Here is a 19,125-nt window from a genome sequence, read left to right as displayed (position 1 = left end):
GGAGGCAATACTCGATGAACGAAACTTCAAAAGAAACAAAAATGGCCCTCACAAAATGATAGCTAATTTGGCCGACACAGCCTCATTGACGGATGACATAAGCGTAATCATAAAAAACCCAGATGTATATTTGCAATTAATCCATAGGGAACTTGGGAGGATAGAGTCTGCAATGACACCATTAATGCCTTCTCAAACAATGGTGAGCTTGTATACTTACATTTTTTATTTTTACTTTTTGTTCAGTCATCGACCAATTTAAATACATTGTGAATGGAGCATGATTTTAGACCGCCCACTCCCATTTATGTGACTCCCATTTATGTGATAACTGATAAGTAATGCTTACGGCATTGTTTTTAAGCTTCATAATGAGTTTTCACCTCATATAATTGTAGTTTTCTACCCCTTCGGACTTTCTCCTCTTTCCAAAACCAATAGTGATTTTATACGAAGTATATCTCCCCTTGACACTCTAAATGATTCATTGTCTTCTTGTTCTAGTTTCCAATGCTTCTTCATTAACATGGTAACTATAATGGGAGCTTTGTTTGGATTGCATAAAGTTCTAGTCAGTAGACGACAAGTCAAGTTTTTGTTTCTTTATTGCTATACTGGAATGCAAATACTCACTTGTGGTTCATGATTTCCATTTTAAACACCATTCTTGTCTAATTTTCACCAAAAAAAGAAAAAACACCATTTGTTGACAAACAAAATTCATTAGAATGTTATAATCCACAAACAAATGGAAGTTATTGTAGAATAACATTGACCTATCTGTGAAACTGGGTCCCAACCCTTTGGGTATTCTACAGAAGAGCCTAAACTTCCTTGAAAGATCATCCACTTAAGAGAAGATAGAAACAATGACCAACTGAGCATCTTAATTGATATGGACTGCTTAAGCTCAAACAGATATTACCCATCATAACAGCACAGTGCATCATGGATCTATAATATAAAACCCACCTTGTCATCTCGAAGCAATGCATGACAACCAGAGTGCTCCTTTTCTAGAAGTTGACTTGCCTATACAAACAGCAGTTAATGTTGTACTGTATGCCACAAAATAAACCAATCGAATCTCTCATATTCTAGTCTCTCATTTCAATAAGAATAAAAAAGGACCTGCATGGCATTTCCTGCTACTCATTTAAAAATTGAATGGCTGCCAATCTTTTGCCAGTATGTCCGGACAACATTTTGAGTCAATTTATCAGGAGGTAAACCAGAGTCTAATGAAACAAACCTCCAATAACTTCTGCTCACTACTAGAATGCAAATAATGAGTGACTCAATCTTTCTCTCGTTTCAAACATTCCTCAACATGCAATTCAACACCATAATCAGTTTGTAAATCCTATCCAATGATCTTGCAAAGGATACTACAGTCCCATGGACTACAGAATGTCAACGTCCATTACAGTCATCACTGTCCAATGATAGAATCATTGGTTCAGTGCAGAACCCACTAAAACAGGACAAGGACCCAATGGTGGTCCTGGACTCTCTCCATCACTATCCATCATTTCTCAGATGACACCAGTAGTAGTCCTGAACTATAATATATTTTTCCCCAATAATTCAACTTAGATTTTCTTTTCATCTTCAAGTGCCCAGAACTAACCTCATTTATGACCTTTGGCATATAATTGGGGCAGCAATCCTCCATAATCCAGGATGCAGCCTTCTGTGAATAGTATGAGGCAATGCCAGCGAGCATCTCAGTCTCAAAGTCATCGACACAGCAATCCATATGTCCCATTCCAATCTCCACAACCAGAACATTCTTTATCAAAGCTAGATCAATTTGCTCTCCTTCACATTCTTGATTAATCTACACATGGTCTCTCTGTTAAATATCTTCGAATATAAAGAAAATATCTCATCTCTAATATAAAGAAAATGGGCTTCAAAGTTCATTGATGGATGTAAACTCAGTACGGCAATCACAACATCTCTGACTTTAACACGCATTTCCTTGTAGACCTGAAATGATAAGAATGCACATTATGAATTTAATGAAAGACAAAAAAATGGTATGCCAAGACATGGCTGTCATAAGCATTAGTAATTTCAATTCTCAGTGATGGGAACAGTTGCTAAAGTTTCAAGACCAGAGAAAGAGTGTTAGTCATATCAACACATATTAAAATCACAGATTAGCTTACCGAATCACGAAAGCATTGGAGGCCAACATCATTCAGACCCAAAAGCGATCTCCGTGCAATTAAGTAACAAGATAGTGAAAGAAACGCGAAAGCCCTCTGACCATGACTTTGTGATTAGACCACATCTTTACAAGTTCTCTCAACATAAATTCATCATGCTTCTCCCTTAAAGCAGGTATCACCTACATGCAGAAAAATGCTTTCAGAAAATCCTATCAAGGCGAGATTCATGCTCCCTATAACTATTGGAGTTGTATAATCATGCTCAAAAGCTGTGAAAATGGAATAATGAAAAGATAATGTAATTATTTTCTTTATTAAATACCTTTTGACATGCACTTCTCTAGAATTTTCACTTAATAATAGACATTTAAGAAGTGGTAGAGGGAAGTCATGCAGTACAAGTACATAAGGGAGTCCCAAACCCACTTTAAACACCCCCATTTCAGGCTAGCAGCCAGTTTAATGACCCTCGAAACAAGGCTTGCCTTGAACTTCTACATTCCAGTTCAGCTTAATGAGCCCCAAAAACCTAAGCCCCCTATTCCAAAGTCCAAAGATCACCCAAATATTAACGTGTTCCTTTCCATTGTCTTAAAACTAATATTCCTCTGAAACTCCCACGGCATCATATCTACAGCATTTATTGCGCCCATGAAAATACCTTAAGACGCTATAAACCACCTTAATTTCCCAACCCTCCACTAGATCCTTCTTGCTTGTGATGATGCTTCTCCAAAGATTCCCCAGATCCTCCCCAAATCTCCAATTTACATCACCAACTCACCCTTTCAAGCTCTTTGCTTCAAGTAAGCACACATCCCATGTAAAGCCATTGACAAGACATGTTGAATATCAAAACAGTAACAACTCCTTGTAAATCAAAATTGAACCATTCAACGCGACATGATGAGTGTCATGAAGTCCAACAAATTACAAATCAACCTATAGATTACTCAAAGCAACCAATTATTCCGATTTAAATACATTGTGAATGGAGCCGTTCTTTGGCGATTTTAGACCCTTCACTCCCATTTTTGTGATAATGGATAACTAATACTTAAGGTATTGTTTTTATGTTTCACCTCATATAATTGTAGTTTTCTACCCCTTTTATGCTTCAGGACTTTCTCCTCTTTCCAAAACCACTAGCTATTTTATACAAAGTATATCTCCTCTTGACACACTATATGATTCTTTATCTTCTTGTTATAGTTTCCAAGGCTTCTTCATTAGCATGGTACCTATAATGGGAGCTTTGTTTGGGCTGCCGAAAGCTTTAGTCAGAAAACAAAATAAGTCAAGTTTTTGTTTCTTTAATGCTACACTGGAATGCAAATAGTCATTGTGGTTCATGATTTCCATTTTAAACACCATTCTTGTCTAATTTACCAAAAAAAAATTAATAAACACCATATGGTTGACAAAGTGATCTTTGAAAACTTGGCTTATATTTCCAATTTAATCGCAGAAACTCACGAAACCACCCCGAATGAAACCTGGCGATCCTCGAAGAATTTTGTACACTGATATGGTTGCAACAAAAGATAGCTCTGCACCAGAGCAGCATGGAATTGCCCCATCATTAATTTTAGCCAATAGAACTGCTCCTATAAGCTTAGATGATAAGAAGAGGGAAGCCCTTCAGAAGGAGAGAGCAAGAAGGATTGAGGAGCAGAACAAGATATTTGCTGCCCGAAAACTTTCCCTTGTATTGGATATAGATCATACCCTTCTCCATTCTGTAAAGGTATATTCAATACTTTCTGCTTTTTGATTCCCGCATGAGAGACAGAGAGGGAGGGAAAAATATTACTTACAAAGATCAGACTCCTAATCATATGGCATTCTTTTGTTGCATTACTATCTACTGATTTTGTCATTGCCATCTCATCAGTTCATTGAAGTAGATCAAGTCCATGACGAGATCTTAAGAAAGATGGAAGAGAAAGACAGGGAGAAACCTCAGCGTCACCTCTTTCGATTGTCACATATAGGGATGTGGACCAAATTGCGGCCTGGGATTTGGAATTTCCTAAAAAGGGTTAGTCTTACCAGTTTCTTAAGTTATATTCTAGATTGTCTTACTAACTTACTTAGGGTTTATTCTAGAATCTAGACTGCACTACCCACTTACTGAAGCTAGAAGAGTGTTCTCCTAAAATGCTTTTAATTCTTTGTTGTAAAAGACATACACTGTGGCATTTTCTTAATTTGTCAAAGACATTCAATGAGTATGATTTCATGTTAATTGTCAAGCCTTGGATTTGTATCACTATTCCATCTACCCTTCTATTTGTTTCTTGAGTTTTAGCTTGCTCTTTCTGTCATTGCAGGCTAGCAAGCTTTATGAGCTACACCTTTGCACAATGGGGAGTGAAGCGTATGCCACAGAGATAGCTAAGGTGCTCGATCCCAGAGGGTCCTTATTTGAAGGGCGTATTATCTCAAAAGCCAATAAAGGTGACCCATTTGATAGGGCTAAGAGGCAGCAAAAATGCAAGGACTTAGATGGGGTCTTAGGCACAGAATCAGCAGTGGTTATCATAGATGATTCTGTTCATGTTTGGCCCAATAACAAGCACAACTTGATCAATGTGGAGAGGTACAGGAATTTGATTTGGATTTGTTATTCTCTTCAACTATTCAAAATTATCTATTTATTTATTTCGTCTTTAGCTTCTTTGGAAAAATTCAACTTGGTTAGTTCTCTTTGTCTATTTCTTCTTTGTCTTAGTAATGGACGTTCTTTTGCAAGTCCTTGGGATTAATTGTTTGGAGTTCTTTTCCTTTTCTTCTAGGTACTTGTACTTCCCATACAGTAGACACCAGTTTGGACTTAATGGGCCATCTCTTCTGGAAGTGGGCCGTGATGAAAGGGTTGAGGATGGAACACTATCCTCAATTTTGGAGGTGAGGATCAACTGAGTTGTTTATTTAAAATAAGAAAGTGTTTTTTACGTTTTGAGTTTCCTTTTTTGCTTGGGACAGGTTATTGAAAAGTTACACCAGAACTTTTTCTCCCATTGCTCCTTAAACAATGTGGACATAAGAGATCTTCTTGCATCTCAGCAACAAAAAATATTAAGAGGGTGCAAAGTGTTGTTCAGTGGGATCTTTCAAGCGGATGATATGAATCTCAACTTGCATCCATTTTGGAAAACTGCTGAACAGTTTGGTGCAATTTGCACTAATCAAATTGATGATCAGGTCACACATGTTGTGGCAAGACTACCAGGCACAACTAAGGTATATATTTTCTTGCAATTTGTGGTTTACTAATTGTTCTTACTTTTTTGTTTCTCCTTTACTCTATTCAAGAATGTATATTGTAAAACCATTTGTTTTTAATGCAAGGTCACAACCACTTGTGAATATTTTTCTTCTTGGTATCTCTTTTTTTATGTCGGTTGCCCAGTTTTTTAAGAGGATTAAGTTGTTAATGATGTTTTAGCATACTTTTTTCTTATTTTTTGCCTTTTCTCATATCCTCTTTTGTTTCTTAATGTTTTAACAGGTGAACTGGGCTCTGTCCAATGGCAAATTTGTGGTCCATCCTGGATGGTAAGCACTCTAATTATCCACCAAGCTAGCCTAATAATCACAATAATAACAAGATTAAAAAAAAAAAGGCCAAAAGAAAAAGAACATTCTCTCGACGTTCTTTTGCTTTACTCATTGGTATAGATTAACAATTGCACAATTACACTCGGGATATCCTGGACACCATGTTCTTTTTAGAATACTCACAAATGCATATGCAATAATTTAAACAAAAATGCCCCCCTTTTGTGTTTCTCCAACTTTTTGTGCTTCATTGAGTTATTATGGTTTTACAGGTTAAAAGCTTCATCATTCTTGTATAGGCGAGTAAATGAGCTGGACTTCGCACGGATCGACTTCGCATGGAAGGAATGAGCGCTTGGTCTTGGTGGTCAGGGCATCGGAGCCATAACATGATGTCAATGGTTCCATTCCGACCCGCTTGGTGGTCAGGGCATCAGAGCCATAAAAAAAAACAGTCCATGGCAATTCCGGCAGGCATTTAACAAGATCAAGGGCAGAATTAACCTTATGCAAATCCAACCTTACCCTCTCATTGAGAACAATATGGAAGCAGATGCCTTGGCCAAAAATGAGGCCCTCAAAGCCACAATCATGATTTCATGGTTCTAATTTGATAACAATGTACTCTATAAACATCAATTTTGTCATTAATAATAAAAACTTGTTGATTTTTTTGAGAAACCTTCTTCTTTCGTATGTGAAACCGAGTTGGTTGGTGAAAGCTCGATGAATGTTGCGTCTAAAGGTTAAAATGTCAATGCAAAAAGAACCTTCAACAGAATCATGGAAGTGTAGCAGAGAGAGGGAGATGTACAAGGATAATTGAATCTACTTATTCTTAGAGTCAACTCACCTTGTGAAACTGCTTCCACAATGTTGATAAGCAGCTTTTCTGGCATAACGGACGGCATATTCTGCAAGAGAAAAGGAACAAAAAATGACATTTGAAACTTAAATTGCACTAGAAGACTCCATGCATACATTGAGAACTCATACGTGGAAGAAAAAAAGTGTCAAAAGCATCGTCTAGAAGACCCTGTAAGTCCCCTTCGCACAACCAATTATGCAAATATCAAACAAAACAATTGCCTTTCATGCATTAAACACAATCAGAAAGGAGTACTGATTTAAGACATGCAAGCAAACCGTACATTTATGAGGAACATCACTATTGTTCAAATGCCTAGAGGCATTTACCATACATGATACGATGAAGTCATGCAACAAAGTTATTTGGATCAATGTTCTCAGCCTGCCCTTAGTATAAGTTTAATATGATCCAACGAGCAAAAATTCAGCCTCCATGCCACCTAGGCAGTGGGGTCGGTACGCCTAAGGCGAGCACCCACCTAGTGCCCAAATATATATATATATTAAAATTCACCCAAACAAAAATAAAGCCTAGTATTGCCCTTCTCTCTCTCTCTGTCGCTCTCTCTCTTAGGTCCATGTGCTCTCTCTATGTATGAGATGAAGAAGAAGAAAAAGATGGACTCCAAGGGTTTGATGCGTGGCCTCTCTTTCTCTCACACACATACATACACACACAAAGATACACATGGACCCATATGCACCCTCTTTACATGTAAGAAGAAGAAAAAAAGCCTCCTAGTGTTCGATGCGAGCTTCCTCTCTCTCACAGACTCTCTTTCTCTCTCTCTCTCTCTCTCTCTCTCTCTCTCTCTCTCTCTCTCGACATATCCTCCAACTGTTTGGAGATACTCTCTCACAAATACAGATCCAAAAGAAATAAAAAGAAAAAAGGAGGATGATCTTTAAGAATTTTATGCGAGACCTCATGCATACACATACATGCTCATGCACATACACACACTAAACACATACACATGAACATTCACAAAACAACATATGGCCCCTACGCAACCCCCTTCCCTTAGGGCCATCCAGGTATAGGGGTGCCCGTCTAGGCTGCTCAGACCCCTGGCCACCTAGGCAGCCGTCCCCCTTCTTGAACATGACCATCATAACAACATGCTCATAAAGGTTATCATTAAGCCATCAATAGGTTGGATGAAGATGAAGGGAGAATGGGAATTATACGTTCAATTCTCCCTCCATATTGGTTCCAAGTTTTGACCCACTGTTGGAAAGTGATGACCCTTATGACGATGCTGTTTGCTAGACCATATGGATCATGCCATATGTAAGAGAAAAGGAAGTATGCAAAGAAGAAACATATGATGCTCAAAGTCTTTCCCATTTAACTGACTGTGTCACATGAACACCAAATAATAATAACAATAGCAAGATAATTAATTACATGAGTCCCTTAATTGACTAATGTCAGGAAGATTATACGTTTCAATTCAAATATGAGACTGGCACAAACTGAGTTTCAACTTTTGAATAGAACAAACTGAGATGGAATATTTAAGAAAAATATTACAGCTTAAAGATACAGAGAAAAAGGAATAAAAGGTCATTTTATCAAAATTATAAGCATTTGATCATGGTATAAGTGACCTCTTAGTACTCTTTATCTTGAAACAAAAACATAGGATTATAGGAGCTCATGTAGCTATGCATATGCTCACAAGATGCACGCTATGGGTCATAGAATAGTACAACCATCAAAGCTAAAGTCGGTTTTGAGAGGCCTGTGCCTCAGGTCCATGTGAAATTTTCACAAGGCATGGGCAGTTAAGGTCAACAGCTCGTATTAGCATACAAGGCAATGGTGAATATCTTCAATCATATGATTGGGCTTATCTCCAACCATTAAAAAACTTGGTTTTAATATTGAACACTTCTTAGTGTCAACTCAAGGCACTTGACAAGTCGTAAAACAATTAAGCTTTCCATAGAAAAAAATTCAGCTGAGTCGTAAGATTTCCTGAGTTTTTTATAAGACTAAATCAGATCCTGAATCATCAGTTTCTTTACTATGTCATTGGGCTATGGGGATACAAGTTTTACTTGGATAAGACTTGCCAAGTCGACTGAAGACTCAGTGAGCCGAACAGAACTCAATCCTGATCTACTCCACAACCTTTGTTTTCATAATCAATGAAGAAATAGGTAAGGAATGTCAAGTTGCATCAAGGACACAACCAAGGGTAGTAACCTCAAAAAGTAGGGTTCAAGCGAAATCAGTACAAGATCACATGTCTGGTGAGCTTAGAATGGAAGTGAGAATGTCGATATTGAGTGCTCGGCAAGAACAAGTTTGGCAAGGATGAATGGTAAAAGAGGGTGTGTGCTCAACGTCAAACCTAAAAAGTAAGAAAGTATGAGACAAAGGCAAACAGAATACGCTTTGAGGCATGAGTTCGACAACAATGTACCCTACCTACAATTTACTAGAAAACTACCCGTAAAACATCTTTGTTCAGTTAAGTAATACCATGGATGTCGCAATGGTTCTGTGCCAAAAAAGGGCTACTAACTCCAAGGCCCCAGGGATTAGGTAGTGATCCATGAGGAAAGATGTTAGACTACTATGCAGGAAGAAAAATGAGATGCCATCTATCTAGAGAAAGATAGTTCGAGTTAGAGATCATTGTTTAAAGTGGGTCAAACAACAAGAAATATATAAATTCTCTATCCACCTATAACCTAGAGGTCCTATTTGACAATAGCTTACAAAAAAATGAGATGGCGTCTATCTAGAGGAATGCAGTTTGAGTTGGAGATCTTTGTTGAAAGTGGGTCAAAAAACAAGAAATATATAAATCTAGAGGAATGTAGTTTGATTTGGAAATCTTTCATTGAGTTGGAGATCTTTGATCAGGTTTTTTTAAAATTGTACCCAACACATGTCAAACATGTTCACACAAATTGTCGCACCAAACTTTTGACCCTTCAATGGTCCATTGCGCATGTTTATCGTGAGGCAAATATGGTTTGCTGATGCTATAGCCAAGAGAGCAGCTGCTGGCCTCGGTGCTACTGTATAGCGCCACCGTCCACCAGACTTTATCACTCCTTTACTATTCCATGATCTGGCGCAACTGCCCAATTTTAGGGTTGTATGACGAATTCTAATTCCTTTTTATTTTAATTAATATAAAATCGGGTAGGGGGACTTTTCCCCCATTGACTTGCCCAAAAAAAACCCTGTTCACACAAGATTTTCGCACTAATCATTCAGCACAAAGTCACATTCTTTTTACAATGTACTATCAACACAATACAATTAAAGGGTTCCATGGCATCTCTTGGTTTTGTCTTTCATGATCAACAAACCTGACCTATAAGGGAAGATCTCTTCTACCATCTTCAGTAAGATTATGTTAGAACCAAATTCAAACATCTAAATGGGAGTATGAAACAAGATGCTTTGCATCTCTCTTGTCACCTCTATTGTTGAAAAAATGCCGATAATTTGCAGAATCTAGTACACGGACGCAACATCTGTAGACGGTGATTTACTTCTTTGCTTGTATGTTCGGCTCAAGATGATGGATGGTTCAAAACCATACTTAACTGGAAGGCCCTCAATGTTGCAACCTTGAGGTTGTGGCTTCAGACCCTAAACATGGCTACAAAAAAAAAAAAAGGGCAGACTGAGAGAGGCTAATGTCGAGGATTCCTGCATTTGTTGATGACAACCCCTTAGTAGAACAAAAAATATCACAATTGATATTGTATAACCCAGTCTATTTTTTTCCATCAGATGATCACCACTAAATGTTATGCAAGTTCTAGCTAAATACAATTTGAGAAAACCCATCTCTGAGTCACCCCATTGATACACATTTAGAAGACTAATAACTTCTTCACCGTCTCATGATCAAAGAACATTTAATATCTCAAGAGACCTGAGCAAGGACATATTTCAAGAATGCAGCAAATTGTGTCTATAAAACATCTCAAGGAATGAAATTCAAGTATCACAAGGGTCGCCACTCTAATTAATATAAGCATCATAAAACACCATTTTCATGTTCTTTAGAGCATCCGTTTTGTGCATAGCCCATCCTCTCCCATCAATTTAAGGCTAACGGCATTAAAAAAAAAAAAAAAAAGCCATTTTCAGCATACAAACCCTCTAAACCACCAGCTCTATCACAATATTCACCCACTTATGTACTTCTCCAAAAAAGAAATCAAAGGACATTTGCCCACATTGAAAACGAGTTCGTCTGGTTTCTCTAGTATCACCAAATGTTTTTTGACTAAAACCTTCCAAATGAAAAGCTGGACCGACGAATTGGATTTTAACAATTTCACCACAACAACTACTAAATTACTAGAGAAATAACTCAAGTGTCAAAATTTTAAGTTTTTTGTCCTAGAATCTAACTATTGGAAGTATGGAACTTCATTCCACTAATGTAATATTCCTTAGAAAAAATCTAAAACCAGCACTTTTTGAATCGACTCTGCCGAGGTACTCGGACATTGGCCGAGCAGAGTACCTTGGCCGAGCCGAGTAACTCACCAAGTTACACACAACACAAAATAATGAAAGAAAGGGTAAAAGAAATTCTATAAATAGTTAAAATAAGAAAAAAAAACTAAAAGGTTAATACAAACCATTAGAAAATTATAAGGACAAAAAAATCCATAGAAGATGACGAAATTTTTTTATTTAGAAGTTGAATCATATCCTCATATCATCATCAAAGCCTTATCCCAATCATGTTCCTCCATTTTGTTTTATCCATGGCCATACCTTCAGTAAGACCATAAGTAGCCATCTCGTTTCTCACTAATTCCATCTATGTCCATTTGGGGCTTCCATTTGCCCTTTTAGTGCTTTCCGCTTGAACTAGAACCTCCTAACCGGTATTGTATTGGGTTTGCACTGCACATGGCCAACCCATCTAAGTCTATTTTCTCTCATCTTGTCACCTATTGGAACCACCCCCTACATTCCTTCGAATGTATTCATTCTGAATTCTATCCTTTCTTGTCTTGCCACTCATCAATCTCAATATTCTCATCTCAACTACACTCATCCTATAGGCATGTTGCCACCATCCTATGATTTAGGACTTGAATATTTCAGAAAAATTTAAAAAAAGGGAAAAAATGAGAGTTTCTAAATCATCCTAAAAATTATAAGAAATATCAAAAACTCAATTCTAACGAATATAGTGGAGTTTACCCTTTTTTTGCATTTTTTTATTTTTTTTATTTTTTTTAAGAGCTTTATAAGGGTGGGGCGAGTTGCCATCAAACCCACCCTGCTCGGTCTCGCCCATAGAGAGAGTTTGGGCGACGCCAAGTAACACGACTAAGTCCGCGTGGACCTGAGTCTCACAGAATGCTGACTAAAACAAAGCAAAGAAATAATCTAGCATATTTTGGAAATCAACTGATATGTGCTAAGGAACGAGCAATCCTTATCTAAATAAATATTGAGCAAGGTTATAAATCAATGACTCAACACATGATTAAAAAAAGAAAGAGAGAAAAAAATAAAATGTGTGAGAGCTACAATTTTTTATTTCCTTTCATAGCAGAAAATATAATAGTTTTCAATTTGAGTATCTTGTGTAGTGAAGCATAATTTGATAAAATATACTCTGGCAGTTTCAGGAAGGTAAACAATGTTTTTTTTAGGACCATAATAAAACTGAATGACCAAAAATATGAAACAATATCATAATTCCTTCCCTTACCTTTCACAAAAAGATCAAAATCCAAAACTATTTCAAAGTTCATGAAAAACCTTGTTTTACACAAATAAATAAGAGTGTTTCCTTCAACACTGGTCCACAAAACACAAACTTTCTTTTCAGAATCACTATAGTTAATCTAAATTACTTTACATGATAATGTAAAAACAAGTTGGATTCTAATCAAAGAAACTAGCCAAACTAGATATCCAAACACCAGAAAGATTCAAAATTTTACATAGTGTGACAATTATCCAACAGTTTTCCAATAAAATGAAATTGCCAACAAATTTTTAGAAGTTCATTTGAAATTCCTAGATTTCCAGTAATCCCTGGTAATTTTACAAGTGATTTATATAAAGTGAGAAACTATTTCCTGAAAATGGCTGAGATAACAGGGGAACGTCAAGGAACTAATAACTAATTACAAGTTGCAGAAGATGTCATCCAACTAATAAATAATTACACGAAGGGGACTCAAATTATTGTTATAGCAGGAAGGAAAACTACAAGATTTAATAGAATCCAATTCATCTAAAGTTCATTCAGTGAAAATGCTAGGAGTTCACAAAGATTACAAACCAGAAATGAGAATGTGTGAAATAAATAAATAAGTTATGGGTATCTTATAGCATTTTTTAATCAAAGGCCTGTGGTATCCAAGAGTAAGAGAAGATACAATCCAAAAAATGCATACTTTTGCGTATAGCCAACTATTATAGAAGAAACACAAAAGTTAAGGGTTTAGGGCTTTGCTAGGGTTTAAGGTTACCTGTTTTCTAAATGGCAAAGGCCTGATCATATGTATGTTGCAAAAAGCCTTCTGTCTCTAGAGTTCGCTAGGGTTTTAAGTTGCTGGTCTACCATGGCAAAGGCCTGTTGCAAAAGGCCATTTCTTTATCGAAACGTCGGCACCAAATCATGCGACTTTGTAAGGATATCGTACACTTTCACTCTCTGGTAAAAAAATCTCTGATTTGCTTATGAGGAGGGTTGGCAATGGAACCGGACCCGGACCCGGATCCGGACCCAACCTGAGACCTGTCGGGTATATCCAACACGGTTCTGGGCCTTGGTATGGCTCTAAATATTACACCAGGCGGGTTGGATTTGGGCGAAAACTTGGACCCGAACATTATTTGGGTACGAATCCAGTGGGACCCAAGTCATACCAGGCCAATATCTGTAAAATGTTGGAGAAAAAATACTTCAAGCCGTATTAGTTTAGGTGTATTAAAAATCATACGCAATAAGAACTCGTAGTGACTTTTGGCTATTGAACGACAAATCAAACAGCTTGAAATCTAATGGCGGGTGATTGTGACCAATATGACAATAATATGGGTATATGATGGTAAAAAAGGGTAAAAACAAAAAACAAAAAAACAAAAGGTCATAGTAAGGGTGGCAATGGACCTGACTAGACCTAAGAGCTGACAGGATAGACCTGGAACCCGAGGGTACGAGTATGGGTCCAACATTTGGATTCGACAAGTCGGGTCCGAGTCCAAAATCTGGACCCGAATACTATTTGGGTCTAGGTCTAAATATCAGATAGCATGAAATCTAATGGCGGGTGATTGTGACCTTGTTGCCAATAATACAGGTATATGATGGTAAAAAAAAAGGCAAAAAACAAAAAACAAAAAAACAGAAGCTCATAGTAAGGATGGAAATGGACCCAACTAGACTAGAGACCCGACGGGATAGACATAGGACCCAAGGGTATGAGTATGGGTTCAACTTTTGGATCCGACAAGTCGGGTCTGGGTCCAAAACCTGGACCTGAATACTTTTCAGGTCTGGGTCTCGATCTAGCCGAACTCGACCCGTACCCAACCCTTTGCCTCTCCTAAAAATCACCTTCTTTCTCTCTCTAGATGTTACATATCTACTTGCATGTGTGGTAGTGTGGATTTATATCGTAGAGAACTAGAGAGTAATACACCATATAGGAATCAGGCTCGGACTTAATTGATCTGTTGTTATATCTCATGTTCGATTCCTATGAAAAAAATTAAAAGAGAAAATTATTATGGAAAATTGCAGATACTTTCCAAAAGTAGATTTTCTAGACAACCTCCCACCTACCAAACTTTTTTTTTGCAACTTTTAGTCCAAAACCAAGTTTTATAGCAAATAACCCTCATGTAAAAAAGTTAATGTTTTTTAACCAAAAAAACCCTTATGTCAAAAAGTCACTTTATAAAGGCGGTCCAACGCTTTAAAGGCGGCCCGACACTTTATAAAGGCGGTTTGGTAATATTGGCGGTCCGACACTTTTTTCTCTCAGTCCGGCATTTTTTAAAGGCGGTCCAACACTTATTTAAACTTTTTTCTCTCGATCCGATACTATGTTCATGAGTATGTGATTCAACATAATTTCTTCTGTATGGGGGAGGGAATTTTCATAAAACACTTTTTGATTTGGGCGGTTTTTGCTATAAAAGTTCATTTTGGGGTAAAAATTGCTAAAAAAGACTTAGTTGGAGGTCTAGGATGTATATTTCTTGGGGGCCTTTCTAATTTTCCCAAATTATTATGCTAATGCGATGAGAAGTACAGACTTTTCGCCCTCTGTACTAGACACCTAAATGCCTATAGACATTGAAACACACAATGGTATCCCTATGCAACACTGATATAGATAATTAAATTTGAGTTTTTTATGTTTGTTCGATAGGATATAGGTCTCCTCCAGGAAGGAAGATTTTGAAGATTTTTTTCTTAATTTCTTTTCTTCTTACCTCTTTTGTATGGAGCAATCCCTGAAGAATTAATAAATTTGGTGGGCTTAATCATTTTAAATCTAGCTCAGAACCAGCTCACAGGAAAAATCCCCGAGAAGATTTATGCATTGCAAGAACTCAAGTCACTAGATCACTAGATCTTTCAAACAATCGACTTTCAGGTGGCAACCCTTCCAACATTTCATCCCTAACATTCTTAAGCTATTTCAGTGTTTCAAATAACAATTAGTTGGGACCCATTCCTATTAGCAACCAATTTGGTACTGTCAATGCCTCAATATACTTTAGGAACCAGTATCTCTGTGGACCTCCACTTCTCGCAAAGTGTAAAGTGTCCGCCTTAGCTGTTGTCAATGATGTATATGGTCGACTCGGCTCTAGGGTTCCATGGTTTGATATAAGCGTTGTAATAGGTTTCACAGTTGGGAAAATTGGTGTTTGCTCAGTTTTGGCTTTCATGAAGTACTGGAGGGATACATATTACAGATTCGCCAACACCATTTTCAAGAAATTGTTATGAGCATTGCAATCTTAGTATGTTGATCCATGTTTGTGTGCAATCGACATATTACAAGTGATCAACAAAATATTATATAAACATTTTTTCATTGTACTTTTTATGTCAGGATGAGGTTTCGACATGTCAACCAAACATGTTTAAATGTGTCCTTCCCCTGAAATATCCATTTAAGAAATGGATTTCAAAGTCCATCTTAGCCATGGATTTGTTGAAATTGATTGGTGAAAAATCAGCAAGGGTTTATCTTATTTACAATTATTGTGAATCCAAATTGACATAAACAAGCAATGGAAATAACATGGCATGAAAAAAACATTATGGAATAAAGTTACAAAAGCATACAATTCATAGTGCACAGATTTAATGTGGTTCAATCACTAAAAATGACTTACATCTATGAGAGAATAGTGCAATACTTTATTTACTAATTTTAAAAGATTACAAGAGAGATTAAGTCTCAAAGCTCCAATTTCCAGCAGCTTGAACTCTCTCTAAGCAGGGCCCAAAACAGGGTCCAAACACACTACAAAAGTGTACTTTCTCTCTCTAAAACGGGGCCTGCAATAGGGTCCCAAAAAACCCATGTATGCCCAAAAATCTCCACGTTCTTTCTCTACAAAGTTGGGAAAAACCAGGGCCAGTAGTACCCACCGTGTATGTGCTCTCCTTTTCTTCCTTCTCTCACTCTTTCTTTCTCTAAAACAAAAGTGAAATAAGCCCCTATAAAGAAGAAAGTTCCTATAACATATCAACCATTGGATTAAGTGAACATGTGTGATTTGGCTTCACATATGTAACGATCTCCCACTTGAAGACAAATCACCAAGCACATAAATAGCAATCTCCCACATGAACACAAATCTTCAAGCCTTTGAAATAACTTCAATTGCACCATTCTCCATCCATATCAGGTTATTCTTTCCTTGAGGAACTTAGAGAATTTAGACAATGTCACAAACTTTCTAACTAAATAACTTCCATGAGCATGCTTTGCTTATCTTGCTTCATATTTGTATTTCTCTTACAAACTCCACCTTCTTCAACACTTGCATCCTTGAGCTCTTGGAGCCATCTTGCATTCACACATGCTTTAGATGAACCATTGCTTATGCACCAATAAGACTGACCGGTAGTTGGTCTCATATCACAAATTCTTTGCATCAATCTCTCCCACGAAGCCATGAAAATCTTGGCATCCATGCCCATATTTCTTAAATTTTGAAGTATCCATTTCACTTCATTCCAACATTTTCTTCCCAAGCCAAACACAAGCTACTCAAGAAAAACACAAACAAGTGAAATAATAAACTTTATACAAATCATGACAAGTATCAAAAGCAACATTAGAGTGGGATACAATACTCTAACTACATCGGTCATTCCTTCACCAAATTCTGAATATGGGTTCAAAGGAAATTCATGGGAAGCTTTCGGATTCACATCATCTTGTAAGAGCTCTAAGTCTTGCCGATTATCCTTATCAAGAACTTGCTTTGTTCCATCAAGTTCTTCCATTCCCATACCATGTGCCCCTTGTCGAACTTCTCCTTCTTCTACAACCAAAGTTACCCTTTTGTTTATAACTATGCTTCCTAATAATTTATATAAGTTTCCTTCTCGAGCTCCCTTCATCATCATCAGAGCCCCATTTGAAACTTTGAGCATTCCACCTTACCCAATATATATGTAACCTTCTATATCTAAAGTAGGAAGTGAAATCAAGCTCCTCTTCAAGTCTGACACATTCTCACATTTTTAAATGTACGAACCACACCAGCATACATTTTTACGTGAATATTTCTAATGCCCAAAATTTTACAAGGTCTATCATCACCAAGATAGACAAAGCCATTATCTAGTTCTAAGAATGATAAAAAGTATAATCGTTCTGGGCAATCGACAATGTTGTGTATGCAGCACTAAAAGTGACCCATCTTCACCATCTGAAATTGTACTTTTTTCGGTATGGCCATTCTTGCCCTTTGCCTTTTGCTTATCTTTCAAAGCATAACAATATTTTTTTGTATGACTAGGTTTCTTACAATACCAGCAAATAACCTTTTTGTACTGTGACTAGGATCCGCTTCTACTATAAGATTTTCCATATTAAATCCAGAGGGTTGATTTCTATGTTGTATAATTCCTTCATCTCCTACTGCCAATGCTTGATTTGATTCAACAAGTATTTATATGGATGTCTTTCTAGTCTCTGTATTTAACAATGAAGTTACAACATCTTTCAAATTAAATTTGTTACCCATTGTATTAGTCATAATGGTAGCCAAGGTATCTCAACTACGAGGTAAAGAACTCTGTAAAAGCAAACATAATATTTATTCATCTAAATTAACTCTCAGAAACCTCAATTGTGCAGAAATAGAATTAAATTCACTCACGTGCGATCTAATTGTAGTACCTTCTTTTATTTTTAAAAGAAAATAATTTTTCGTTGCATGCATTTTATTTGCACTAGAGGGTTGCTCAAAAGATTGCTATAAAGATTACCAAAGCGTTGCAGATATTTTACATTGACAACATCAAATAAAATTGATGGTAAAATACATGGTCTAATAGCTGTAAAAGATTTTCGATCGAGAATATTACATTCTCGATCTTCCATTCAATTATGCATGGCCCATTTTCCTCAAAGTGGCCAATCTAGTTCTCTCACAACAAGGTACTCTTCCATCATCATCTTCTATATTGGCCGATTACTTTGATTTAATTTTTAAAATTCTATTGCCCTTTTTATTTTAGGAAAATTACTACAAAGAAGCACAATAGCAAAAAAAAAAAAAAAAAAAGACCATTTCTTCACAAACACAATGAAGAAGAAATCCTAGTCTTTGATACCAGTTGGGATTGATTGGTGAAAAATGAGCATGGGTTTATCACATTTACAACGATTGTGCATCCCAAATTGACATAAACAAGCAATGGCAATAACATGGAATGAATAGAACATCATGGAATGAAAATACAACAACATACAATTCATAGAGCACAAAGAGTTAACATGGTTCAATCACAAAACATGACCTATATCCACAAGAGAATAGTGCAAGACTTTACTTAGTAATTTCAAAAGATTGCAAGAGAGATTGACTAGCAGAGCTTCAATTTACAGCACCTTCAACTCTCTCTAAGCAGGGCCTAAATCAAGGTCCAAACACACTACAAAAGTGTACTTTCTCTCTCTAAAACATGGCCTGCAATAAGGTCCCAAAAAACCCAAGTGTATGTCAAAAAATCTCCACTTTCTGTCTTTACAAAGTGGACAAAAACCAGGGCCAACAATAGTCACTGTGTGTGTGCTCTCATTTTCTTCCATTCTCTCAACCTTTCTCTCTTTAAAACAAAAGTGAAATAAGCATCTTTAAAGAGGAAAGTTCCTACAACATCTTAACCATTGGATTAGGTGCAATCCAACTGTCCAAACTAAAAGAGAGAAAAGTCAAACAAAAATAATATAAAATGAAGCCTACATCGGTAATTTGGCTTCACACATGTACCAGGATTTTGGATCC

The 19,125-nt window shown here is 36.8% G+C and overlaps 2 long non-coding RNA genes across 2 annotated transcripts; one reads left to right on the top strand and one right to left on the bottom strand.

Moving 5' to 3' along the window:
* Positions 1 to 702: 702 nt before the first annotated feature.
* On the bottom strand, positions 703 to 13,258 carry LOC148781328 (uncharacterized). The gene is made up of 4 exons (XR_016059968.1): positions 13,101 to 13,258; positions 6,595 to 6,655; positions 2,175 to 2,356; positions 703 to 1,992 (listed from the first exon to the last, which is right to left on the bottom strand). It is a non-coding gene; the product is annotated as an uncharacterized LOC148781328 (long non-coding RNA).
* On the top strand, positions 4,571 to 8,783 carry LOC148781329 (uncharacterized). The gene is made up of 2 exons (XR_016059969.1): positions 4,571 to 4,779; positions 4,976 to 8,783. It is a non-coding gene; the product is annotated as an uncharacterized LOC148781329 (long non-coding RNA).
* Positions 13,259 to 19,125: the final 5,867 nt, after the last annotated feature.

The sequence above is a fragment of the Amborella trichopoda genome, chromosome 7, assembly GCF_054954075.1.
Source record: "Amborella trichopoda isolate Santa Cruz 75 chromosome 7, AtrichopodaSantaCruz75HAP2 v2.0, whole genome shotgun sequence".
Taxonomy (NCBI): Eukaryota; Viridiplantae; Streptophyta; class Magnoliopsida; order Amborellales; family Amborellaceae; genus Amborella; species Amborella trichopoda.
This window is presented reverse-complemented; position numbering and strand designations above follow the sequence as displayed.